We start from the raw sequence: 27276 nt of genomic DNA on the forward strand, positions 1-27276 counted from the left end.
TTCTCAGCCAGTACTACTGCCTGGAATGGCATGATAGTGGCCACACATTCTATATATTCGTAGATGATGGCCTTGGGAGAACTTAAGCACATATAGGAGTAGATAGATAGCTTGTCTCCAAGGTGAGTAGAAAAAACATTGTTCTTTCAATGACAAAAGTGCTCAAGTACATCCAACTTGCCAGTAAATAGCCATTTGATCACCCTGGGAGAATGACACCTATATGGAGCTCAGATTAGGTTTCCCAATGCCAGCACAGTGGGCTATAGCTAAAGCCTGATTGGCTTTTGGGAGTGTAGTTTGTGTTACTGACCCTACACAAAATATTCATCCTTGTACCATGACCATCTTCCTCAGGAAAAGCTGTTGGGAATCTCATGTTTGTTGTAAGTCAGACCCTCACATGATGAGATTGTTGGACTTTTTCCCCACAACCTTGGCTCTGTGGCTTGAGGGAAACTCTCAGGATAGACACCAAAGGTTTCAAGACCTTCATGCAGTACCTGACCTGGAAATTCATCTTCTTCTCTCCCACTTTGTTCAACAATAATAGAAGTAACTAGATGTTTCCATTGTGTAGCATTTTTTAGCTGACAAAAACATCCAAAGGCATCATGTATAATAGTCATTGTGTTGGTTAGTATTTGTCAACTTGCTACAAATCTAGAGTCACCTGAGAATACATGCATATTACATATAAGTGAGAGTAGGAGATCTAAAAATCAGCAGGACTCATGCAGCAGGTTGAATGTGAGCCTGGTGGGCTACAGACTTGATTCTCATTTTTGTTTGTTTGTTTTGTTTTTTAACTTTAAGCAACATTTTACTACACAAAGGGTGTCACATATTTGATACTTCTCTACTTTGTACACAATTATTTTCACTCTCCACAGAAAGGCTGCTTCTGAACTTCTCATCTAGTGATACAAGGGCTACAATCCTGACTGTAGCAGAATAGTAGAAACACCTCAGTGATTTCTGTTGAAAGGAGGACACTGGAATGTGATTCTTGTACCCATATTCAGGAGTATACAAGTGTCTTTATTCAAAAATACAAAATAAATTATCTGTTGGCATGGACAATGACAGCAGCAAGCCATTATATATTACCAATGGAAACGAGTAACTGATGCTTATATGACCAGTCAGCTAGCCTTCTCCTCAGTCATTTTTTTTTTCAAGTGACTTCTGTGAAGTTATCAGCAAGGAACCTGATTTCAGTTTCCTGTCATGGTTCATTGATAAGGGCAAAGCACTATTCTAGGAGTTAGAACATGCCACCTCCACACCCCCTCCTGTTCTTCCCATTGTGCCCAATCCAGGGTCCTTTTCTTCTCTAGGAATTTCTGTCACTACAGTTTCTGCTGGAGTTAGCAAGGAGGCCACCCCAGCAGCATCCAGTAAAGCAGTTATCACAACCTTTGTTGGATCAACGATTCCCTCTTCCACCATGCTCACAAAGTCTCTGAGCAGAGCATCCTAACCTATTTCCAGGAATCCTAGAGAATTTTCTCAAATATCAAAGATCCTTCAACACCTGCATTCTTAGCAATAGTCTTGCAGGAATTCTGAGTGCTCTTTTTAATAATGTATATACCTATTTTCTGATCTTCATTAGCAGGCTTTAAATGAATCCAAGGCTGGGATTCACTGAATGCCTTCTTTAGCAACTGCTCTTGTATCATCGAGAACATCCATAACTCTGGGTTTCTTCTCATTCACTAACTACAACATCCCTTGTGCTCCAACCTTTAGCACAGCTAATCCATCTAAAGGTTTCTGCCAGTCACTCATTCAGCTTTTTCCTTTTCATATTCACTGGTTATAATATTGTTGAATACGTTTTTCAATTGGCGCTTTGTCATTTGTCACCTTTTCCTTTCAAAAGTATGGTATGATCTTTGGTGACAATGATCTCTCCAATTTATCCTAAGTCATGAGCTTGAACATCTTCAGGATTTATAATCAACCTCTCTTCTCCAACTACTGCACCACCAGTAGAAATAGCCATGTCTTAAGCTGGTTCTTCCTATTGCCCCAAACCCTGGAGCTATGACTGCTACAACTCAAAGACTAACTTTTAGCCTGTTCAAAACCAATGTGTTTAGAGCCTCTGCATCAACAACTTCAGCGATTATCATCAAGGGCTTCTGATGGATACTGGCAATTTCAAGAGAAGGTTCAATAAACTGGATACTAGAAGGTAGGCATCTTGGAACTTACAGTTTTGACCTTTTGATGTGTTAATAAAGCATGGGGAAATATATCCTCTGTCAAACTTCACACCTTCAATAATTTCTAATTCACCATTCAGGGGTTTCCCATCATTCACCATGGTGATGCCCTTTCTTCCAACCCTTTTCATTGCATCAGAAAATGACTTTGTCCCCATTTGCAGAAATAGTAGCAACTGACCTGTTCTTCAGGGGTTTAGATAGGTTTATAAGTACAGCATCAACACCCGACATCACACCTCTCTGTATTTCCACTACATTAGCACCGTTACTGATCTTTTCAAAACCCTCATTGGCAATAGGATGTGCCAGAATAGTAGCAGTAGTAGTGCCACCCCCAGCCTCTTCATCTGTGTTATTGGCAGCATCTTGAACAAGTTTAGCACTGATATATTTGTATTTCCTTTAAATCAATTGACTTTGCAACAGTGATCCCATCTTTTGTTACTTTTGGACTTCCTCGTTTCTGTTCAATAATCAGTTCTTCCCTCTGTCCCCATTGTAACAGCTATACCATTGGCTAAAAGGTCTACACCTTGAAGCATTAAGGCTTGAGCATTTACACCAAATTTTACATCTTTGGCATGGGCTCAAATGAGATGTAGAGCCACAGTCTGGGACACTGGTCTCATTTGGAGAAGGACTGTGGGTAGTTCAAGCATTTCTGTGTGAGTATGGGGTGAGGCAGGCTGTTAGAGGCCAGTGAGGGACAGGCTTTAATCTTATTAGCTGGCCTCTTGCTCTATTCAGGTCCTAACTCTTTTGAACAAGACCTACTTCCACCATGGGCCCAATCTATTTAATGCAGTTTCCCAACTAAAATGTCATTTTAATCTAAAAACACCTCATTAGAACACCAAATTACTGTCCCTATGGCCCTGATAGATTTAACAGGTTGATATATGATATTATCAAGAATTCTCTCTCTTCATATTTCCTCATGATCATCCACATGAAAACACAGTTTTGACAAATGTCACTCCCGAGGCATCCAATAGAATTCAAGATTTGTGTGATCACCTGATGCGGCTCTTTGTTTTCAGGTGGCTATGGGGTGGTTAGTTTGAAATGTCAACTTGCTACAACTAAGAATCACCTGGGAAGAATGTCTCAACTGAAGAATTTTCTAGACCAGGTTGTTCTGTGGGCATGTTAGGGTGCGTATCTGTGGCTTAATTATTAATTGATGCAGCCTACTGTGGGTGCTACCATTCCCTGGCTCTGAACTGTGTAAGAGTGAAGAAAGCTAGCTGAGTGAGCAAGTAGACAGCATGGGTGCATTCATTTCTCTTTGCTCGTAATTCTGGCTGTGATGTGGCTAGCTGCTTGAGCTCCTGCCTTAACCTTCCCATAATAATGGACTGAAACCTATAATCATAAGCTAAAATAGACACTTCCTTGCCTCAGCTGCTTTTTCTTGGGCTGTCAAAGCAACAGAAATGAAACCAAGAAAACTAAAAGAGTGAGACTCAAATCCTTCTATTTCTGGAGGGGAACAGAGTTTGCAGAACAAGTTTTGCATCCCTGTGTCAGTGGTGGCTTCCCACCACAGCATCCTTAAACATCCCCCAAGCAATTAACATTTACCTTTCTAGTGAGTTGCTTCCTTACCTACTCCTTTGTAGAGATTCATAGGACACTTGAAACAATCAAGATTTTGACACATTAGATCTAACAAGGCAGACACATGGCTACTTCAAGCTGCAATGGTTCATAATAGCATCTTTTCAAATGTCTTCCAACCTTTTCATACCAATCGAAACATTCATTTGACATTTTCACTGATACACTTCTTTTAATACGCCAGCTGTCTACTTGGCAAATTCACTTAACTTTATGCAAATTTGATGTGAATTCCTTGTTCTGATGAGCAGTTACTCATTTGTACCCTCACATGAAGTAGTGTATGCCCAGTTCCAGTTCAAAGCACCAAGTATTGTACTTGCTGAATCTTCCACTTGAAGCTGGAGAAGAAGAATAGAAAGTTAAGAGGTATTGACTGGAGTTTTACTCATTACTTTTGAGAATGTTAGCAAAAGTGACTGACCCCTAATGCAGGTGGGATTCTTTACCTTTGTGCCATAGTTTACCAGACATGCTATGTGTTTAGACTCTAAACTTTTGACAATTCAGTGCAAAAGGAAAGTTATTGTCCAATCTTTAAAATCTATGTTCTCATCAACGAAAGCCCACATTTGGATGCTGCCATATTGCTCTGTTATGACCTCTTCTTCTCTGCTTCTCAAAAGCTCGAAAGTACTCTTATCTGCTGCTGCTACTATTTAAAAATATAGCTAAAGATCTGTGAGTCCTCCTATTTGGAAGGTCTTGAATAATGCTCATCCTGGGTGTGGGGGAATGAAGAACATCCAACATGCCAAATTAAAAAGGTGATGTCAAAAGTGTGAGCCTGAAAACTCCCCTTAGTTGAGTCCCAAGCCAGAGAATGGCTGAAGCAGACTAAGGTGGCATCTGAGAAGATGGATGCTATTAAAGGAGATCATGCAGAGGGAGTCATGTTTCTCATTGATGTGACATTCCAACTTATGCACCCTAAGTCTAAACTTCCCCAATGGGCATCTCAGCTGGGCATGGCCGAATCACTAGCACCATCATTACTATCCGTGCCACCATCATTATTATCTCCATCATCAGCACCATTGTATTATCATCTTCTTCACCATCTCTTTATTTTCATAGCCATCTTCAGCACCAGCATGGCATCATCTTCATCACACCATCATCTTCACCCTTCTCATTACCTGAATCCTCCTCCTCATGGCCTGCATCATCATCACCAATCATCATTAAAAAATCGTCCTTTTCTACCATGAAATCTCCTTTGGAAATTGTCTTTGTTCTCAATCCACAGCTGCTTCACCCTCCCATAGATTTGATTAAGCTTTGTGAAGTCACTTTGCAATCCCTTCTTTCTCACATCCCATAAAATCAATAGCATATGATGTTTGCTCCACTGTCCTACTTCTACCACAGCCAAAATAACAGACTCTGACCCTCAGGATTTTCCTTTTCCCCTTCCCCTCTAACAGTATTGCAGGCAATCCTATTACATCCCACATCAGAAATTGTGACTCCCATTAGAATTCTCTAATGGTTCCCGTCACAGAGGGAATAAAAGTCAAAGACCTCAGAGACAGTTAACAAATTTGCCTGTTGGGGACTTTATTGCCTGTGTTCCTTATGCTGAGTTCACTTACCTGTATCCACCTGGACCTCCCAGCTGCCTTTGGAAGCCTTGAGTCTCTCTGGGCTTTTTGTTTTGATTTTGATACAGGGTCTTCTCTGTAACCCAGGTTACTCTCAAAACTGCTATGCAGCTGGTGACCTTGAACTTCTGATCCTCCTTACTCTACTGCCTGAGTGCTGGGAATATAGGCATGTGCCACAATGCTATTTATGTGTTATTGGGGTCAACCTATGGTTTGTTCATGAGCAGCAAGCATCCTTACCAGCTGAGCTACATTCCCAGACACCCCCTCCACCAAGCATATGATCTAATGATCTAAATGTTTCCTCCAGACACATAGATGCCCTTCACCCCTACCAGGTCTTTGCTCAGTGATGTCTCCTACCCTGCAACAATGCATTCTCTTTTTCTTTATTAAATAAATTAATTAAAACCTTTTTTCTTAATTTACATATTGATCCCAGTTCCCTCTCCCTCCCAGCCTCCCATATTTTCCACTGACCCCCTCATCCCATCCACTATCCAGGGAGGGTGAGGCCTTCCATGGGGGCTCATCAAGTCATTTGGAGTAGGGGCTAGGCCCTCCTCCATGTCTCTAGGCTAAGGGAGTATCCCTCCATGGGGAGTGGGCTCCCAAAGCCCATTTATGCAATAGGGATACATTCTGGTTCCACTGCCAGAGGTCCCATAAACTGCCCAGGCCTCCCAGTTGAGGAGGTTAAGGGGGTATGGGTCAGTCCTATGCTGGTTTTCCAGCTATCACTATGGGGTCCATGAGCTCCACCTTGTTCAGGTCAGCTTTTTCTGTGGGTTTCCCCAGCCTGTTCTTGACTCCTTTGCTTATCACTCCTCCTTCTCTGCAACTAGATTCCAGGAGTTGGGCACAATGTTTAGCTGTGGTTGTCTGCTTCTGCTTCCATCAGCTACTGGATGAAGGCTCTATGATGGCACTTAAGGTAACCATCAATCTCATGATCAGGGAAGGCCATTTAAGGTAGCCTCTCCACTATTGCTTAGATTGTTAGTTGGGGTCATCCTTGTGGGTCTCTGAACATTTCCCTAGTGTCAGATTTCTCTTTAAACCTATAATGGCTCCCTTTATTATGGTATCTCTTTTCTTGCTCTCTTCTCTTCTTCCCCAAACTCAATCTTCCTGCTCCCTCATGTTTTCCTCTCCTCACCTCTTCTCCCCTTCTCTTTCTCCTAACTCCCTCCCCTCCTAATTTGCTCATATCTTGTCCCTTTCCCCTTCTCTGGGGAACCATGTATGTCTCTCTGAGAGTCCTTGTTTCCTAGCTTCTCTGGTGGTGTGGATTGTAGGCTGATGATCCCCTGCTCTATGTCTAAAGTCCATATAGTCCATATATGAGTGAGTACATACCATGTTTGTCTTTTTGTGACTGGTTTACCTCACTCGGGATGGTTTCTTCTAGTTTCATCCATTTACCTTCAGATTTCAAGATTCCATTGTTGTTGTTGGTTATTTTTTTTTCCTCTGAGTAGTATCCATTGTGTAAATGTACCACATTTTCTTTATCCATTCTTCAGTTGAGAGGTATCTAGGTTTCTTCAAGGTTCCTGCTATTACAAATAATGCTGCAATGAACATAGTTGAACAGATGTCTTTGCTGCATGGATGTGCATCTTGCGGGTATATGCCTAAGAGTAGAATTGCTGGATCTTGTGATAGACTGATTCCCATTTTCCTGAGGTACCATCATAATGATTTCCAAAATGGCTATACAAGTTTGCACTCCCACCAGCAGTGAAGGAGTTCCCTTTTCTCCACATCCTCTCCAGCATAAACTGTCATTGGTGTTTCTAATTTTAGCCATTCTGACAGGAGTAAGATGGTATCTCAGAGTTGTTTTGATTTGCATCTCCCTGATGGCTAAGGATGTTGAGCACCTTCTTGAGTGTCTTTCAGCCATTTTAGATTACTCTATTGAGAATTCTCTATTTAGTTTGGGCCCCATTTTTTAATTGGATTATTTAGTGTTTTGGTGACTAGCTTCTTGAGTTCTTTGTATATTTTGGAGATCAGCCTTCTGTCAGATGTGGGGTTGGTGAAGATCTTTTCCTAGTCTGTGGGCTGCCATTTTGTCTTGTTTACTGTGTCCTTTGCTTTACAGAAACTTCTCAGTTTCAGGGGGTCCCATTTATTAATTGTTGATCTCAGTGTCTGTGCTACTGGTGTTATGTTCAGGTAGTGGTCTCCTGTACCAATTCTCTTAAGGGTACCTCCCACTTTCTCTTCTAAGGGTCTCAGTGTGGCTGGATTTATGTTGAGGTCTTTGATCCATTTGTACTTATGTTTTGTGCATGCGGTAGACATGGGTCTATCTGCAGTCTTCTACACACCATTATCCAGTTGTGCCAGCACAATTTGTTGAAGATTATATAATTTTAGCTGCTTTGTCAAAAATCAGGTTTTTGTGTGGGTTAATATCAGGGTTTTCAACTAGATTATATTGGTCTACCTGTCCATTTTTATGCTAATATGAAGCTGTTTTGAGTACTATAACTCTATAATAGAGCTTGAAGTCAGGGATGGTGATGCCTCCAGAAGTTCCTTTATTGTACAGCGTTATTTTGGTTATCCTTGGTTTTTTGTTTTCCATATAAAGTTGAGTATTATTCTTTCAAGGTCTGTGAAGAATTGTGCTGAGATTTTGATGGGGATTGCGTTGAATCTGTAGATTACTTTTGGCAAGATTGCCATTTTTACTATGTTGATCCTACCTATCCAAGAACATGGGAGATCTTTCCATTATCTGCTATCTTCTTTAAATTCTTTCTTGAAAGATTCAAAGTTTTTGTTATAAAAGCTTTCACTTGTTTGATTAACGTTACCTCAAGATATTTAATGTTGTTTGTGGCTATTGTAAAGGGTGATGTTTCTCTGATTTCATTCTCAGCCCATTTATCATCTATATATAGTAAGGCTACTGAATTTTTTTCTTTTAGTTAATTTTGTTTTTTTTATGCATATAGAGTATTTTTTATTTAATTTTATATAACAAAGTCCAATTAAATGAAAACAAACATTTATACACAATATTTGGGAATTTGGGCGTCGTTCTTTCCAAACTACTTCCTGCTGGTAAGGGGCGCTGTCTTGGGGGATTCGAAGAAGATTCAGATATCCTAGCTGTAGTCTGTAGGGCTGTTTTGTCCAGCTGTTTGGAATGTAGGATCAGCTTGTACTCTGTTTCAGGCGGTCTGGTGTGATCAAACCACATTAGTCTGGAAGGAATCCACATCTTTTCATTTTCTGTGGAAACAAAAATAGAAATACTTTTCCCCAGTAACTTGTTCTTCAACTTAAATTTTGGAGTCAAAGCGTTTTTTTTATTTTATTTTATTTTATTTTACATGTCGATCCCAGTTCCCTCTCCCTCCCTCCCTTCCCCCAAGCTCTCCCTCCCTCCTTCCCTCCCTTTTGCCCTCTCTACCCTCTCCCATGCACTCTAAACACCCTCCCCTCCCAACCCCCCACCACAATACAATATGTAGGGGAATGCCATCCAGTTGGGGTCATGTAGATCTGACAGGTCCTGTGAAGTAGGGACTAGGGCTTCTCTCCTATCTCTAGAATAAGGCAGTTATCCCTCCATGGGGGATATGTTTGCAAAGTCCTTTTGTGCACCAGGGATACATCCTGGCTCCACTGTCTGAGGTCTCTTAGACTGCTCAGACCTTCTGGCTGAGACCCATATTCAGGGGGGTCCGAGTCAGACCCCTGTTGGCTTCCCAGCTATCAGTCTAGTGGCCCTTAGCTCCTCCTTGTTCAGGTAAGCTGTCTCTATGTACTTCTACCGCATGGTCTTGTCCTCTCCATCTGCTTCTGGGTTCTAGTTTGACTCAGTGTTTATGTATGGGTGTTTGCTCCTGTTTTCAACAGGCATTAGTTGAGGACTCCATGGAGAAGTTAGTTGTTGATCTCACTCTCCGGGAAGGGCATTTATGATTTTGTATCCTGCCACTTTGCTGAAGGTGTTTATCAGCTACAGGAGTTCCTTTATAGAGTTTTTCAGGTCACTTATGTAAATTATCATATCATCTACCTTTCCAATTTGTGTCCCCTTGATCTCCTTTGTCTTATTGCTCTAACTAGAACTTCAAGTACAATATTGAAGAGATATGGAGAGAGTGGACAGCCTCATCTTGTTCCTGATTTTAGAGGAATTGCATTGAGTTTCTCTCCATTTAGTTTGATGTTGGCTGTTTGCTTACTGTATATTGCTTTTATTATGTTTAGGTATGTCCCTGTTATCCTTTATCTCTCCAAGACCTTTATCATGAAGGGGTTGATTTTGACAAAGGCTTTTTCAGCATCTAGTGAGACGATCATGTGGCTTTTCTTTTTCAGTTTGTGTATATGGTGGATTACATTGATTGGTTTTCATATGTTGAATCATCTCTGCATCCATGGGATGCCTACATAGTCATGGTGCATGATTTCTCTGATGTATTCTTGGATTCAGTTTGCCAGTGTTTTAGTGAGTATTTTTGCATCTATGTTTATGATGGATATTGATCTGTAGTTCTCTTTCAAAGTTGTGTCTTTGTGTGGCTTGGGTACCAAGGTAATTCTAGACTTATAAAAAGTGTTTGACAATAAACCTCCTGCATCTATTGTGTGGAACAATTAGAGGAGTATTGGTATTAGCTCTTCTTTAAATTTCTGGAAGAATTCTGCATTGAAGCCATCTGGCCCTGAACTTTTTTGGGGGGGGGGTGCTGGGACGATTTTGATGACTGCTTCTATTTCATTATAGGTCTATTTAAATTGCTTATCTGTTCTTGATTTAATTTTGGTAAGTGGTGTCTCTCCAGAAGATTGTCCATTTCCTTTAAATTTTTGAATTTTTTGGAGTACAGGTTTTCAAAGTATGAACTGAAGATTCTATAGATTTCCTCCATGTCCCCCTTTTTATTTCTGATTTTTCTAATTTGCATGTTCTGTCTCTGCTTTTTGGTTAGTTTGGATAAAGGTTTGTCTATCTTGTTGATTTTCTCAAAGAACCAACTCTTTGTTACATTGATTCTTTGTATTGTTTTCTTTGTTTTTACTTTATTGATTTCAGCCTTCAATTTGATTATTTCCTGGCATCTACTCCTCCAGGGTGTGTTTGCTTCTTTTTGTTCTAAGGCTTTCGGTTGTGCTGTTAATTCTCTAATGTGACTATTCTCCAGTTTCTTATGTAGGCACTTAGTGCTATGAACTTTTCACTTAGTACTGCTTTCAAAGTGTCCCATAAGTTTGGGTATGTTGTGTCTTCATTCTCATTGAATTCTAGGAGGAAGTCTTTCTTTCTTTATTTCTTCCTTGACACAGGAATGATGCAATTGTGCATTGTTCAATTTCCATGAGTTTGTAGGGTTTCTACAATTTGTGTTGTTGTTGAATTCTAACTTCAGAGCATGGTGGTCTGGTAAGATATAGGGGGTGATTCCAAGTTTTTTTGTGTGTGTGTCTGTTGAGATTTGCTATGTAGAGAAGGTTCCATGTGTGTGGATGGAATATTCTATAGTTGTCTGTTAAACCCAATTGGGTCATAACTTCTATTATTTTGTTGTTGTTTCTTTTGTTAAGTTTCTGTCTGTGGTCCTGTCTAGTAGTGACAGTAGAGTGTTGAAGTCTCCGACTATAACTGTATGAGGTTTTATGTGAGATTTGAGTTTTAGTAATGTTTCTTTTTATGAATATGAGTGCCTTTGTATTTTGGGTATTGATGTTTAGAATTGAGACTTCATCCTGATGGATTTTTCCTGTGATGAATATGAAATGACCTTCTTCATCTCTTTTGATTGATTTTAGTTTGAAGTTTAATTCATAGCTATGCCAGCTTGTTTCTAGGGTCCATTTGATTGGAAAATCTCCTCCCAACCCTTTACTCTGAGATAGCATCTGTCTTTGAAATTGAGGTATGTTTCTTGTATGCAGTATAAGGATGGATTCTGTCTTCATATCCATCCTGTTAGCCTGTGTCTTTTTATAGGAGAGTTAAGACCACTAGTATTAAGGGAAATTAAGAGCCATTGACAGTTAATTCTTGTTTGTTTTGGATTTGGTGGTGGTGGTGGTATTATGAGTATATTTGCCCTGCTTTTTCATTTGGCTTTTGGTAAAGTGGGTTTATCTATTGTTTATGTTTTTGTGAGTGTAGTTAATCTCCTTGTGTTGGAGTTTTCCTTCTGGTACTTCCTGTAGGGCTGGATTTATGGATATGAATTGTGTAAATCTGGTTTTGTCATGGAATATCTTATTTCCTACATCCATAGTGATTGAGAGTTTTGCTGGGTATAGTAATCTGGGCTGGCATCCGTTGTCTCTTAGTGTTTGTAGAACATCTGTCCAGGACCTTCTTGCTTTCAGAGTTTCCATGGAGAAGTCAGGTGTAATTCTGATAGGTCTTTATATGTTACTTGGCCTTTTTCCTTCACTATTCTTAATATTCTTTCTTTTTCTATATATTTGGTGTTTTGATTATTATATGGTGAGAGGACTTTATTTTTTTTGGTTCAGTCTATTTGGTATTCGGTAAGCTTCTTGTACTTTCATAGGCATGTCCTTCTTCTGGTTGAGAAAGTTTTCTTCTGTGATTTTGTTGAATATGTTTTCTGCACCTTTGAGCTGGGCTTCTTTGCCCTCTTTTATGCCTATTATTCTTAGGTTTGGTCTTTTCACGGTGTCCTACATATCCTGGATATTTTGTTGGATTTAAGATTTTCTTTGGTCAGTGAATGTATTTCCTCTAGTGTATCTTCAGCACCTGAGATACTTTCTTCCATCTCTTGTATTCTGTTGGTTATGCTTGCATCTGTAGTTCCTGATCATTTACCCAGATTTTCTTTTTCCAGCATTCCCTCAGTGTTTTCTTTATTGTCTCTATTTCTGTTTTCAGTTCTTGAACTGTTTGAATTGTTTCCTTCATCTGTTTGATCGTTTGTTTGTTTCTTGGCTTTTCTTGCTTTAAGAGATTTGTTGATTTCTTGCATTTTTTGTTTGTTTTTTTCTTCCATTTCTTTAAGAGATTTTCTCATATCCTCCTTGAGGGCCTCTATCATTTTCATGAAGTTATTTTTAAGGTCATTCTCATCTCTGTTGGGATGTCCAGGTCTTGCTGCATAAAATTCCTAGACTCTGGTGATGTCATATAAATCTTTCTGCTGTTGGATGTGTTCTTATACTGTCATCTTCTCATCTCTTCTTCCAGTGGGTACAGGTGGGGTCTCTCCCTCTTCTGGTGGGTATGGGATGGGTTCAAGGCTCTATCCTATGTTTTCTACCAGAGAGTGCAAAGGCAAGATAGGAATGTGGCCAATAGAAATGTTGTTGGGTGGAGGGGCAAGTCATGGATGGTGGCCAATTGTGGATGCTTCAGCAATGCTTTTTTCTAAGAATCAGATTCAAACCTCGCTACTCAAGTCTTTTATTCTCTTTTCTGATCCCTTGTACCCAGCTGCCATGACCTATAATCTACTATAATTCTGCATACTTTGTTTACCACTGATATATAGAGTCCCCAAGAGCAAGATTTTTGTCTCTCATGTTCACTGTTCTGTCACCTGTATTTCCTGTCCCTTCTGGCTCAAGATAAACACCTAATAAATGTTTGCTGAGTTAAACTGAATGGACAACTCTGTCTCAAATAATACCCTGCTTTCTAACCCCCAGGGAAAGAGCCCCAACACACCCCATCTGACTGAAAGTTACTTCAGAGAATGCTTTGGATTTGGGAGTTCTTTGTCTAGATCTGTGGGGTCCTCTAGGCTTCAGAATTAACTAAAAGCTCATCTGTGAATTGAGAATGCTAGGCATCCTGAACATTTAAATGAAAAATTAATTAGAAAGGGACTCTCTTGAAAGCAATATCTTGACTTTGACTCCAAGCATACACAGAAATGCTTCAACAACCAGAATCTTTTCAACACAGTGTTGAACATCCATGCCACTCCTCTAAAGTTGCATCCAGGTACCTATTCAGGGATGCTGCCTTTGAGACCTGTGGTGGCTGCTCTTGATTGAGCCTATCTTCAGTCAACTAAGAACCCAAGTTTCTAGGTACACAAGTGAGGGATTTTCTTAGTTGGATCAACTTAGGTGGGAAGACCCACCCTAATTCTGGGCCTCATCTTCTGATGGCAGCTGATGTGGGAAAAGGAAGCTTGCTTTTTCCCCCTCATTCTAACTGGCAAGTTAATATATCCTTTAGCTAAGACATTCCTTTGTTGGTATTAGAACTAACATCTTCAGGATTCCAATGTAGACTGAAGAACACCAGCTCTTTAGAATCCTCTGAACCTCTAGAACCAGATTGGGACTGCAGAGACATCAGTCATAAGGATTGAAGAATTACTCACTACTAGAATCTTGCCCTTTGTATCAGAGGAATAGCCATTGTTGGATCGTATTTATTGTATCTAGCCAATAGCGTGTAAGCCACTCTAAAATACTACATACATGCATGCAAACTCTTGCACACATACAAAACACACACACACACAGAGGAAGAGAGAGAGAGAGAAGAATGTTTCACATAAGACACTATAAAATATCACACAAGACACTATAAAATATTTCATAGACAGAGAGGGAGAGATCTGCATACACACACGCACATATTAATTCTATCATTTCTGTTCATTTAGAGAACTGAAGTAATATAAGACTTTTCACACCTTCCAGCCTGAGGCAAACCTGAGGGCCCATAGAAGATTGTTGTGGAAATTTTACCAACTGCTGTGAGGTTGATGGCTTATAGAAGACCACTATTTTCCTAAGTTTAGTACTTAGATTTAAAAGGCCCATCACAAACAATTCTTCATTCCTGGTGGGAGTGCAAACTTGTACAGCTGCTTTGGAAATTTATATGGTGGTTTCTTAGAAAATTGGGAATCAATCTACCTCAAAACCCAGCAATACCACTTTTGGGCATATACCCAAAGGATGCACACTCATACCACAAGGACACTTGCTCAACTATGTTCATAGCAGCAGTATTATACATAATAGCCAGAACCCAGAAACAACCTAGATACCCCTCAACTAAAGAATGGGTAAGGAAAATGTGGTACTCATTGGTACAATGAGATCTTGACATCTGCAAGCAAATGGATAGAACTAGAAAAAGCCACCCTGAGTGAGGTAACTCAGACCCGAAAGACAAATATAATATGTACTCACTCTTAAGTGGATGTTAGATGTAAAGCAAAGGATAACCAGCCTACAGGCCACAGCCCCAGAGAACCTAGGAAACAAAGATGACCCTAAGAGAGATATACATGGACCTGCCTAGGAAGGGGAAAAAGACAAGATCTCCTGAGTAAATTGGGAGTGTGGAGGATGGGGGTGGAGGATGAAAGGGGAGAGGGGAGGAGGGGAAAATGTATAGTTCAATAACTAAAAACTTCTTTAAATAAAAAAAATCAAAATAAACAAGGCCCATCATTAGTGATGCCATGCAGTACGGGGCAACAGACACTGGCCCAAAGTATGTGGAAACAGATTTAGAATCTAGAGTTCTACAGACAGTTAGAACATTATTCAGCATGGTTCTGAAATGAGATAATCTCACACACAGGATCTCTCTCACCGAAGCAGGACTACAGAAGCATGGCACATTGGAAGGTCTTCCTTGGATCAGTGCACTGTGTGAGCTGGGTATCATAGATTTGACATACTAAGAGTATTCCAGAACAGAAAGCGCCAGTCCCAGCCAGAAGATCAGGGTGGAGTGCAGGTGGGTAGACTCACAGATAAGGAAGGACTCTGGTCTTGCATATTGGTACAAAGGAGCAGATCACACCCCAAGTTGCTATTCCAAGTATGGTGCTTACTTTTTAAGGTTCATTTTATTTTGTATTACATGTGTGTATGTTTGTGCCTGTGTATATATGAACATGTGAGTGTCATGCCTGCAGGGGCAGAACAGGGCATCAGATACCTTGGAGTTAGAGTCACAGACAGTTGTGAGCTGCCTGATGTGAGTGCTGGGAACAGAACCCCCATCCTTGGAAGAGCTGCAAATGTTCTTAACTGCTGAGCCATCTCTTTCTGACCCGAGTGTTGTTGAATGATAAAACGAAGCTGTTGTGCTACATGAAGTTGCTTCATTTCCATTGACAGCACCCATGAGCCCCTGAAGTTACATGGTCTACATTGTATTGCATGTACTGAGTGTGTCTCTCCACCATGACAGGCATTTTATGTCCCTATGTGATGTACCCCTGATTGTCATAAAGTCACCTGGTACATGGTGCTTTGCAAATGCACATTGAATGACAAGAATCACAGCATTCCTCTTGGATGAAAGAGAAAGATGCAATCCAGGAGATGGTGTTTCATAGCAGGAAACAGAGATAACTCTAAAACTGGACAGGAAGAGAAAAGGTCACCTTCTTGCTCACTTTGACTACTGAGGAACTATACAAAGCACAGCTCCTGTCACTTAGGGAATGAAGATGCTGCAGCAGTGCCTTGGGAGGAGCCTAGTGGGGTAGCTTTCAAGGGATGTTGATTTTGGAGCTTGGTGACCACACAGCCCTTTGTTTTCATCTAGTCTTATGACAGACTGAGTTGGGCTGATCTCTAAGACTGGCTTATGTGTAGACTGCTGAGATCAACTGGTCAGCCATCTTCATTGTGTTCAAAAAGGAAGAGAAGGGAGACTGGTTTCTTGGGATTCTGGTTCTCTAAGATTCATGACCACCCTGCACCAATGAATCTGTAATACTGCATGGCACAAGGGGCTTCAGATAGCCTAGGGATCCTGCAGATGTGATGGAGAGTGGGATGTGGGACAGAAGGGGCTTTCTACAAAATATGTGTGCATGAAAGCAGGTGGATACTTTGAAGTCTGGGTTGTAAAATGGTGTGGTGGATGGTTTCTGGTCCATTTAATACTTATAGAGGAAGACAATTAAACCAACATCAGACCTCTTATTGATGGCACTGACTGACAGGTTAAATAATTTTGAAGGTCTATGGATCTTCAGTCAATGAAATGCTTTCCATGCAAGCATAAGGACGAAAGTTCAATTCTTAGAATCCATGAGAAAACCCCAAGAGAGGTGATGCATGTCTGTAACCCTAGGACTGGAGAAGTAGAGCTAAGAGACTCCTTGGAGTTCCTTGTTGGCCATCCATCCATCCATGCCAGGTTCAGTGAGAGACATTGTCTCAAAATATAAGGTGGCTAGCAATTTAGGAAGGCACATGCATGTGTACCCACAAATCTACTTCCACACATGAACACTCACACAGCTGGACACAAGGTCTAAAGAGAAGTCACTGGGGAGCACAATCTAGCCAAAAGAAGAAATATTATTTTCCTTCTCAAGAAAGTGGAAGTTGTGAAAAATAGGAATAATGGAAGTGAAAGATGAGGCAAAGTAAGAATCTATCATCAAATGAGACAAATTCATCACTGGCAGATATTAAAATCCCAGAGGCAGAAGATGAATGAGGGAAGGGAGTATGCTCCTGCAGCCAATCTTCCTTCTGGTCAGGCAGGTCACAGGGAAGCTCATGGAACTAAACAGCATGTGCTGGAAAGTCCTGGTTGGTGATAGAAAACAGCTTCCATGGTACCAGGGAGATGATGGAGAACGGTAGGAGGATGAAGTGATGGGATTACTGTACAGAATGTTCTTTTCCATGCAGGGGACTGAACATAGAGCTTTGCCTTTGATGACTGAGGACTCACAGTTCCACTAAATCATCAATCCCCAGATAGAATACTTTTGAAAAGCAAGAATAAGAAAAGAAGGAGAAGAAGATAACATATTAAGTAGAAAAAAATAAGATGAGAGAAATTGGTTAAAGTAATGAAATTAATTACTCCATTAAAAGTACTTCAAGTAGTTTTTAATTATTACTTTAATTTTGAGATTATAATATAATTACATCATTTTCCATATATACTTCTTGCTCTCTCTCAAATTCATAGTCTCTTTTTACATTAATTGTTATTACAAAAAATTGAGTTGGAGGAGCTGAAGAAATGGCTCAGTGGTTAAGAGCACTGGCTGCTCTTGAAGAGGACCTGGGTTTGACTTGCAGCACCCCTGTAGTAACTCACAACCATCTATAACTCTAGGGTCCCAATGCTCTTTTTTTTGCCTCCATGAGAACCAGGCACAAACTTGGTACACAGACATGGATGTTGGCAAAAGACCCATAAACATAAAATAACAAAAATAAAAACTTTAAAAACTAGGTTGAAGATAGAATTACAAGTATGTACTATCTGTAAGAGATTTTAATACAAGCATATTCCACACCATTCTTAAAGTACAGAAGTGAATAGGATACATCACTGTGTGAATTATTTTAAAGTCTGTTTATAATAATAAGCAACATGTAATGTAAAAGAAAGTACTAAATTGAATCAAAGAGCTAATTTCATTTGAGAAACATTTTAGCCAGTGGAGATTTACAAGTAATGATCCTTGACTGTGTTGAAAATACACAAAATGGCAAGAGAACAGCAGATGATGTCTTGAAAGCCCGGCGATGATGGAAAAAGAGACCTGGCTCCAACATGCTACCTTCTGATCTCCATATGAGTGCCATGGCACATGCCCCCAGATAGACAGGTGAGTAGCAAGGGAGGTGATTGCTAGAAAGATGGATGGTGGATTCATAGCAGCAATAGGCAGCAATGCAAAGAGAATTTGAAAACTTCATAATCAGAGTGAAAATTTAAACATTGTCTCTTCTACAAATTAGATTCAAGGGTCCAAAGGTAAAGACACAATTAAATTAATTACTGTTAATCCATACCCACAGATTTACAGACACCCACACACTCTAATAAATAGTTAGAAACATGTATTTTGAATGTGTATGTGAATATGTATATATACATACATAAATACATGCATTACATATTTGAATTTGCCCTGAAATTTAAAAAATCATATAATGACCACGAAATAATCATCAATCATAACTAAAACCTTACTTTGTACAAGTCAGAGAGAAATAAGACAAGACAGCCTCTGATTATAATATGGATATGCAACAACGCACAGCGGGGCTTTGTTCAGCCATAGAGAACAAACAAGTCGCTTTCAGGAAAATGGATGCAACTGCAGTTCACCATGCTGAGCAAAATACGGCAAACTCAAACTCAAAGACAAAGCTCACGTTTGTGAAATTTAGCAGGGAGGTTAAGAAAAAGGGAGTCTGTGAGGGATGTGGAGGGGAAGGAGGAATGATGAGGGGTACTTGTTATGGAAATGTCATTATAAACACCTTATTTTGTGATTAATATACACAAGCAAATAAATGGAAAGAGGCCATTTGACCTAGAGCTCAGCATAGCAAGATTGGCAGATCACCCAGGGCAATGCATTAGGGAATTTTGTAATTTTATAAACATTATTAAAAGCCAAGATATATTAAAAATGTAGAAACCAAGCATTCCCCTCAAAGAGCCAGGCTTATTAACAAAAAAAGAAAAACAAAACAAAACAAAAAAAAAAAAATCAGAGGGGGGGAGTTAATAAAGACAGAAACAAACATTAACAAAATAAATCAGAAAACCAGCCAAGAAGGTTCATTTGCAAAACAAAAGCTAATCTCTAAAAAAGCAAGGAAGTTTCATCAGTAGAGAGAATGGAGGATACAAACCTGGTGGCTCTCACCTGTCATCCCTGAAGGAGGACCTACAGTAGTTCAAAGTCATCCTTGGTGAATTTGGGGCTGCTATGTAGCCTAGGATGACCTTGAACTCCTGATTCTCCTGCTTCCACCTCCTAAGTGCTGATACTACAGGCATGTGTAATTATGGCCAGCCGAAATTACTGATTTTATAGGATCATATGAATTTTTCCAAGATCAAGACTCAAGAATTGGGTACATGTCAAGTACAGGAATTCCGGATGATTCTGCTTTTCCATGATGCTCTGGAGGCTCTGGTCTTTACCCAAGGCAGCTCTTAACTCTTTCTTCTCTCCTCATCAGGAGTCAGCAAAATTCCCTTTCTTTTATTTGAGGAAAGATAAGCACTAGGGATAAGTTAAAGGAGGCTGGAAGTAAGAGTCAAGAGGAAAGGAAAGCCACCAAGTGGCTTTTAAAGTGCAGATTGCCTTAAGAGTGGTCCTAATGCATCAAGTGTAATGGGAAGCTGTCTCAAATCTGCAGCTGTGAAGACTTTCACACAAAGAAAGATAAAGAGCTGTTCATCTGGGCATCAATCAAGCACCTCTTTTCAGCTTTAGTCTCTTCATAGTAACAGAACCCACAGAGTCACACAGCTACAGTGAAGAGAAAAATGCTTGACAATCTATCAGAACATATAACCCTCCTCATCTGAGGGATGCTCGCTATCCTCTGCACAAGTTACTGGTATCTTTCCTGTGTGCCCATTTAAGGGACTTGGGAGATTGGAAGAGAGAGACTCAAACTGTATTGAGTTTCCCTTGTAAACATGAGGACCTGGTCTCAGTCACTGAGGACCAATTTGATGTCATGCTTGGAATCTAGCAGCAAAGAGAGGCATAGACAGGAAGATGCCCAATCTCCAGACCAGGGAGATATCATGTCTCAAAAAGTCAGGTGGGTGGGGACTGAAGAACACCAGCTACTGAGGTGTTTCTCTGACCTCCATATGTGTCCACACATACACAAACATGTTTTTGACTATAATACATGAATATGTACACACACACACACACACACACACACACACACACACGTCTGAGTAGGACACATAAGTTTCTATATAGCTAAATTGGCTATGAGGATCCAAGGCCAATTTTCCAGGTGACAACAGACCATTTATTACTCTCTAGTCACTGTGTGGCATTGCATGCTCATTGGTTGAGCAGGAGTGACTTGGATTTGAGAAAAAAATTAGTTTCGTTATAGATAGATGGGCTTGGGTGCTATCAATAGGCTCGACATGCTGTAAAGACCCATGTGCTGTAGGGTTGTAGGGTGAAAGGAATTGGTCAGTGGGAACCCAGGGGGAGTCAAACACACTGCTCAGTGTCTCTAGGAAACCAATAGGCATTCTCACCATTAGCTTCAACAATCTGTTCCCATGTCTTATAAACTCCTCTTGTCTGGATGTCTTATTGGTTTATGTTGCTCTGAAACAAAACACAACACCTAACTAGTAGGATGAGTGTGTGGCTTGTTGCCGTCTTAAAATTTTGACTAGAGAAGCATCCCTTTCACCCACTCACTTAATTCAGTCATTAACTACCTCCTATGCATCCAGCTTTTATAAGAGCTCAGAATATAACAGTGAAATGCCAATGGCAGAGTTGTCACAATAGAAAGGTGGTCAGGGGTGGCCTCTGTGTGAAGAAGATATGAGCATAAATAGGAAGCTGGTAAGGGGACATGTTGATATTGCCAGAAGAAGCAAGAAGAAGGCAGAGACAGGCTGATCTCTGTGAGTTCAAAGCCACCTTGGTCTATACAGCAAGCTCCAGGCCAGCCAGGGCTGCACACTGTGGCCCTGTTTCAAAAAGTATGGAATGGAGAGGGAGGCAGAGAAGGAAGCTGTTGATTATTTTGAGAGAGGATGTGTTTGTCACTTGGGGAATGGAAATCAGAGTAGCTTGGTGGAGTGCTCCAGGAAAAAGGGAGATGAGAGGAGAGTTGGAAATGAAGCCAGGAACCATACCATTGATACTGGAGTTGTTAGAGTGACAGCAGGGACCTTGGAATACCTGCGAAGCCTGCCTCAACCTTCCAGCCTCAACAGGCCTGTTAAATAACAGAGCTGGTGAAAAGCAGAAAAGGACATTTAATGGGGCCACATGAGGAACAGGGATAAAAATGAGGACCGACGACTCCTCCAAACCACCTTTGGAGTACCGATATAAGGTACAGATTTATGGAGGTCAATCAATGCTGGTCAAGGGTTAATGCTTATCACTGGCCCATCATTGCCTCAGCTCCATTCTGTTCTTCAAGGTGGCCCGACAGGTTGTCAGAACCATGTGAGATCTCTTTCTGGGAGATGAGTTTCCCTGGATTGATACCAGGCTCCAGTATTTCCCTTTTCCTAGCATGAGATTCCTAAGAAACTCCAATTTCTTGGATTCCATTGTTTAAATAGTCTGATACTCAAAATAAGGTGCACGCCTCTCTTTAGAATGCATTCATTCTTGCCAGAAGGATTACACAATGTAGGACCTAGATTTGGACGTTAGTGGGGACCAGACAACTGTGGAGTTACTGGAGATGGTCAAGGTCAATTGTTAAGTAGGAACTCCCTGGCTGGAGTGTAGATAAGTGACTGGAGTGGGGATGGGTAAAGAGCATGTGGGATGCAGGAGGCAGCCAGACTGGCAGATCCTGCAGGATTCAGACAAGACATGGAGTGGCTGTCACCACAGTGGCAGTGGTGGGGACTTGAGAAGTGGGAGAACTTGGGATGGGTTCCAGATGCAGAACTCACACAGGACATGCTGTGAGTTAGATGTGATATTTGAGAGGGGAGGAAGATTTGAGAATGATTCTAAGAGGTTTGGCAGAATAAAGGCTGAAGAGGAATTTGACAAAAGGAAAAATAACAATTATACTTTCACATACAGATCTGAAGCTAAGATTAGGTGTCTGTGGAGGTGTCAAGGAGGCTGTTGGAGCTCAGAGGGGAGAAGATTTAGAGAGTGGTCCCACTGGATGGAAATGAGGTCAGTGAGAGGAAGAGGAAGGGAAGAGATACAAAACCAGAGTCTGCGTGATCCTACTTCCGAGCACGGGACAAGGAGAAGCACTGGGCATCAGGAACTAAGGAAGAACTCCTATGATCTAGTGGTAACCAGAAGAATGCACTGTCCCCCTGTCACCAAAAAAGAGGGAGGAGCTATGGGTGTCATGAGGACTGAGCTTAAGACTGCAGCACTAGCCTAGGATCTGGCATGCCCATGGTTTCCAGGTGTCTTAGTTAGGGGTTCTCTTGCTGTGAAAAGACACCATGATTACAGAAACTCTTATAAAAGACTGTTTCTCCAACAAGGCCATACAACTCCAACAAAGCCACACCTCTTAATGACTCCACTTCCCATGGGGATCATTTTCTTTCTAATCACATTGAACTAGACCAAAAAGAAAGTAGAGAGATACTTGGATAAACCAAAAAAAAAAATCTGCTAACTTAGTGCCGCTGTGGGTACAAGAGTGTTAATTGGCAGTGAATGTAGAAGACTTGGTGACATGCTGGGGTGGGAGGAACCAGGGCTGGGGAATCACCAGGTTGTGAATGAGGCATTGTTTCTACCACAGAGTGATATGAGAGAGCTCAAAAGGAAGGATTCTTTATTTTGGCCATTAGTTTCAGTCCTGGGTCCTTGGCTCTGAGGCCTCTGGGCCTGTGGTAGGAAGCAGAGTGGGAGCAATGGACAAGGGACTGCATGTAACTTTCAAAGATACACCCTAGTGATCTACTTCCTCCATGTAGGTCCCACCTTCTAAAGCTTCCAGAATCTTCCAAAATAGTGCTACCATCTGGGAAACCTAGACCTCAATGTGTGAATCTAGAGGTTTGTGTTAATTACTTGTCTCCTTTCTCTAACCTACATATCTGATGGCAGCAACATAAGGAAGAAAGGGTTGGCTCTGGCTCACAGTTTGAGGGTACTGTCCATCATGGTGGGGAAGACATGATGGCAGGAGCATGAGGCAGCTGGTCACATTGACTCCTTGGTCTAGAAGTAGAGAGATGGACACTGTGCTTGGTTCATTGTCACTTAATCTATTCTAACAGGACCATGGCCCATGGCATGATGCCATGCACATTCTAGGTAGGTCTCCTCATGAAATGAACCCAATCTAGAGACTCCATCACTGATGTGGAAGAGGCCTGTGTCCTACCTGATTGTAAATGCTGTGATTTGACAATATAAACTACCGCAAAGACATTTCATATTCAAATTGTAACAGGCACATGGATATCCACTACCTTGTTATTCTTTCCTTATTTCAATGGGACATAAATCTTATAGATGATTTTGTATTTACTCCATATTGAAAAGTAATTACATGATCTTTAAAAAGTGAAATTGGAAACACAATGAGGCTAAATATCTCAATATGTTTTTTGCAGACATTGTCATAGTATAAGGGTTTGTGATTACCCATGTATTTTTCTAAATGTAAAGCATGTCATGATCAACAAACAGCAAAAACTCTTACAAAATATTAAATCTATTTCAGAGAAATCTGTAGTATCTGGCATCGGTGTGGGCTTCTGTGCAGCAGTTTCCTCTAAAGTGAAACCTTCCTCTAGGAGGGAAGATGGGGCTCAGGAGACATAAGAAATAAAAACTTCACAGGTACAAGAAATCTGAAACTTGAAAGACTCGCCAGGTTACAGAATAGGTAAACAGCTGCTGGCAAAGAATCCCTGGCCAGCCAGGTACTAAGAGGGATCCTGAGACATGTCAAGCTGCCTGCAGGTTCTGAGCCATTGTCTGTGTTGGGGTGAGCTTTCCGATAGTGCATCTGACCCTATAGCTAATTCCTCACCCATGCTCCCATTAGTAAAGCAGTAAAGTCATCAGCTCACCACACTGGACTTGGGTGTAGTCATTATTTTGGTCTGCCATGGGTTCTTTTTCTAAGGTGAGTACATATGTATGCTATGTATCCCCAAGTAAAATCACACACAAAAATGACCCAGAAAGGCTACTGCAAGGATGGCAGCCATCATCTTCAGGCTCACCTGTAGGAGGAACACATGGGAGTGGGAAAGAAATGGGGGTCTTCAGGAAGATGTGAGGGACAAGGGCAGCATGTGCTTAACTGTCTGAGTGCTCCAGACTGTTGAGTCTCGCCCTCATGTCCCCTGCAATGTCCCTCCAAGATCCTGACACACCTGCAACTGGGAGACTTCTTAGAGATATCTATACTGGTGGTCTGCCATCTTTGGGTTTTCACTTTACACTCGCAGGCACCACATCCAAGCAACGTTCCACACCACCCACAGAATCCCTGGTGTCGTTTTGGGGTTGAGGCAAAGTTGGGCCTGGAACCCAGCACTTTGCAATAAACTACCTCTCCCTGGGGGCTGTGGAGAGGATGAAATCCTAGGATGTCACTGGCAGCTGGAAAGGCTATAAGCCTCACTTTCAGAAGAATCAGTAGGGGCTTGAGGAATCCAGAGCAGTGAATAAGGTCAGTGAATAACTTGAGCCAGCAACCACTGGTGTCCAGCTCTGCCTTCTATCCCAAGCAGCCTTTTCCATGGGGATACCCAGATAATGGGAAAAATCAGGCAAAAATTGTATAAATAAATAAATAAATAAATAAATAAATAAATAAATAAATAAATAGTGGGGCTGGAGAGATGGCAGAGAGAGAAAAGAGTAAGGCAAGGCCTGTCCCCAGTGCCAGACTCCCTCCATCAAGGATCCGCCCCTTGATCTGGGGAGCAAGTGTTCTAATACTTGAGCCTATGGGGTAACACATCATCACTTTCAAATCACAACACTCAGAGTGGATGCAGGAACCTCTTCTATTTAGATGAAGCTGCTGCTGCTCATGTCACAGACGTTCATTGCCCTGGCTCTTCTGAAATCCAAGCTGCAGAAGAGAAAGGTCTGGAGAACAAAAAGGAGTCAGAAAGGCAAGATGGAGTCTGTGAGGTCAGTGAATGTGCATGTTAGGTTTAGGGCAGTGAGTGGAGAGCTCCAGTGGTCAGAAATCATGCTGCAAAGGCTAGCAGCTGATGACCTGTGGATTGTGAGGTCACTGCAAATGGTGACATCTTAGTTCCTCTTATCTTGGAGTTTTGCCCTTAAAAGAAGAGATGAGAGGATCGGTTAATTTTAGGAAGAACATTTCTTAATGATGGCTTTGTCTATATTCAGTGCTGAGCAGGGATCTGGAGTCAAGTGTAATGTGGAAATGGAGACCAACACAAAATGAAGGCAGAATTGCCAGGCTTCTGCCTTCCTGGGTTCCCTGGGCCACTCTGTTGCTGTGACAAACACCCTGGAGAAACAACTTACAATGAGGAAAGGTTGGTTTTAACTCATGGCTTCCATGCCAAGTCGGCAGGAGTCTTTGCAGTGAACACGAGGTAAGACTGGATATCATGGTGGTGGAGCACATGGCATGGGCATGGCCAGGAGACAGTTCCTGTGACATCTGCTCCCTACACCTCCCTCTAGTTCCACCAGCCTAGGGGATGGTGCCACACACATTCAAGGCAGAGCTTCTCTACTTAGGTTAATTATCTCAGGAAACTTTCTAAGGGCTGCAGCCAGGGGTGTACTCCAATCCAACTGAGATTAACCACCATGGTTACCCATCAGTCACCTATAAATCATATGACAAAGCTGCAGTCCTTGTCACAGGCTGGCACCTGCTGACTCACTGAGTCACAGAATCACCCCAAAATTTACCATTTTCTTCACTAAGGGAGCTTTCAGAACAGAGGGTCAGCCTGCTTTGGGGGTCAGCCCTGTCAGTAAAGTGTCTGCTGTGCAAGTATGAGGACCTGAGTTCCATCCCTAGAACCCTCGGACTAAAGACTGGAACCCAGGCTTTCACTTGTGATTCTGGTTCCTAGAAGATGGAGACAGGCAAGCCCCTTGAGTAACCCTGCTTCAAAGATGGACAGTGCCTGAGGAACAGCACCTGTGGTTGGTCTCTGACTTCCATGTGAACCTGCACATACATGCCCAGCCGTCCACAGACACATACACAGATGTATAAGACAAGTAAAGCAAGAAGGAGTGCTCTGGTAGTGAGGATTCTGTCATATTTTGGGATATCAGGGAATCCCATCATCCCAGCAGCCCTCAGCCTTCCTTTCATTTTCTCCACAAGTAAAGCCTGATTCTTTCTTGGGTGGCAAAATCACTATTGGCCTGGAATTAAACACACACAACATGGATTTCTTATGTTACCCTGCTCACCTAACATTCTGCAGCAATGGCCAGATGACCAGACTAGGGAAGCCCAGAAGGTGTCACATTAAGTCTGGGGTCTTGCATCATTTGACTTGTGATTACTAAACTTTGAATATCTTGAGAATTGTGAGCTATCAACTATTCAGATCTGGTTTAGTTTTGGAAGGAGCTAACAGTCACTGTTTGAATAGGAAAACGTCCTCCCTAGGCTACTGATTTGAGTGCTCAGTCCCTAGATTGAATTACTGCTTGGGGGAGGTTCAGGAAACAAATGATGGTGGGCCCTGCAGTCATAACAAGCTAGTCTGCACCACTCAGCCTCCAGGGGCCAATTTAACCGATGGGGAGCAGGCAACATTGGGAAGAGGAGCAAAGAGGTGCAGTGACTCCCCTGACAGGATGTTTAGGTTTATAAAGAGCAAGAGTGTGCATAGCTCAGCATAGCTCAAGGTGTGGGCCTGCCCATCACTGACACTTCGGCTTTCAGCTCCAGTTTGGCCTTCATGATGGATGTCACTTCTTCCTGAGAGATAAGCTGCCCCTCTGGCTGTCACCAGGCCTCATTTTCCTCCCCCAACAAGATGTTCCTGGGAAATTCTAATTTCTTGGAGAGCATTGTTTTAATGGTCTGATTGCCAAAGGAAGGGCCACCGTGTCTCTCTTTAGAACCCCTTCACTCCAGTCAGGAAGGTTAAAGGGCTGGCTGAGCAGAAGGAAGGAGGTCACCTGGTGCAGGTCTTGGGAGTGGTTATACCTAGCCATTTCCTGTCTTGCTCTCTGCTTCCTGGCTGTGACCTTCCCTGTGGTAATAGGTTAAACCTTCTAATAATATGGCATTCCCCACCCCCACCCCAAAGGCCTTCCCACCCTTAATTTGCTCTTTGTCGGGGGTTTTCTTATAGCTATGTAAAAGCAACTAATGCAGGGCTTCAAAACAATCCACTG

General features: G+C 41.6%; 1 pseudogene; it reads right to left on the minus strand.

The window, feature by feature from the left end:
* Positions 1–1267: 1267 nt before the first annotated feature.
* LOC127234597 (60 kDa heat shock protein, mitochondrial-like) lies at positions 1268–2896 on the minus strand (annotated as a pseudogene).
* Between the last annotated feature and the right edge of the window lie 24380 nt (positions 2897–27276).

Source organism: Phodopus roborovskii, unplaced genomic scaffold, assembly GCF_943737965.1.
Source record: "Phodopus roborovskii unplaced genomic scaffold, PHOROB, whole genome shotgun sequence".
Classification (NCBI taxonomy): Eukaryota; Metazoa; Chordata; class Mammalia; order Rodentia; family Cricetidae; genus Phodopus; species Phodopus roborovskii.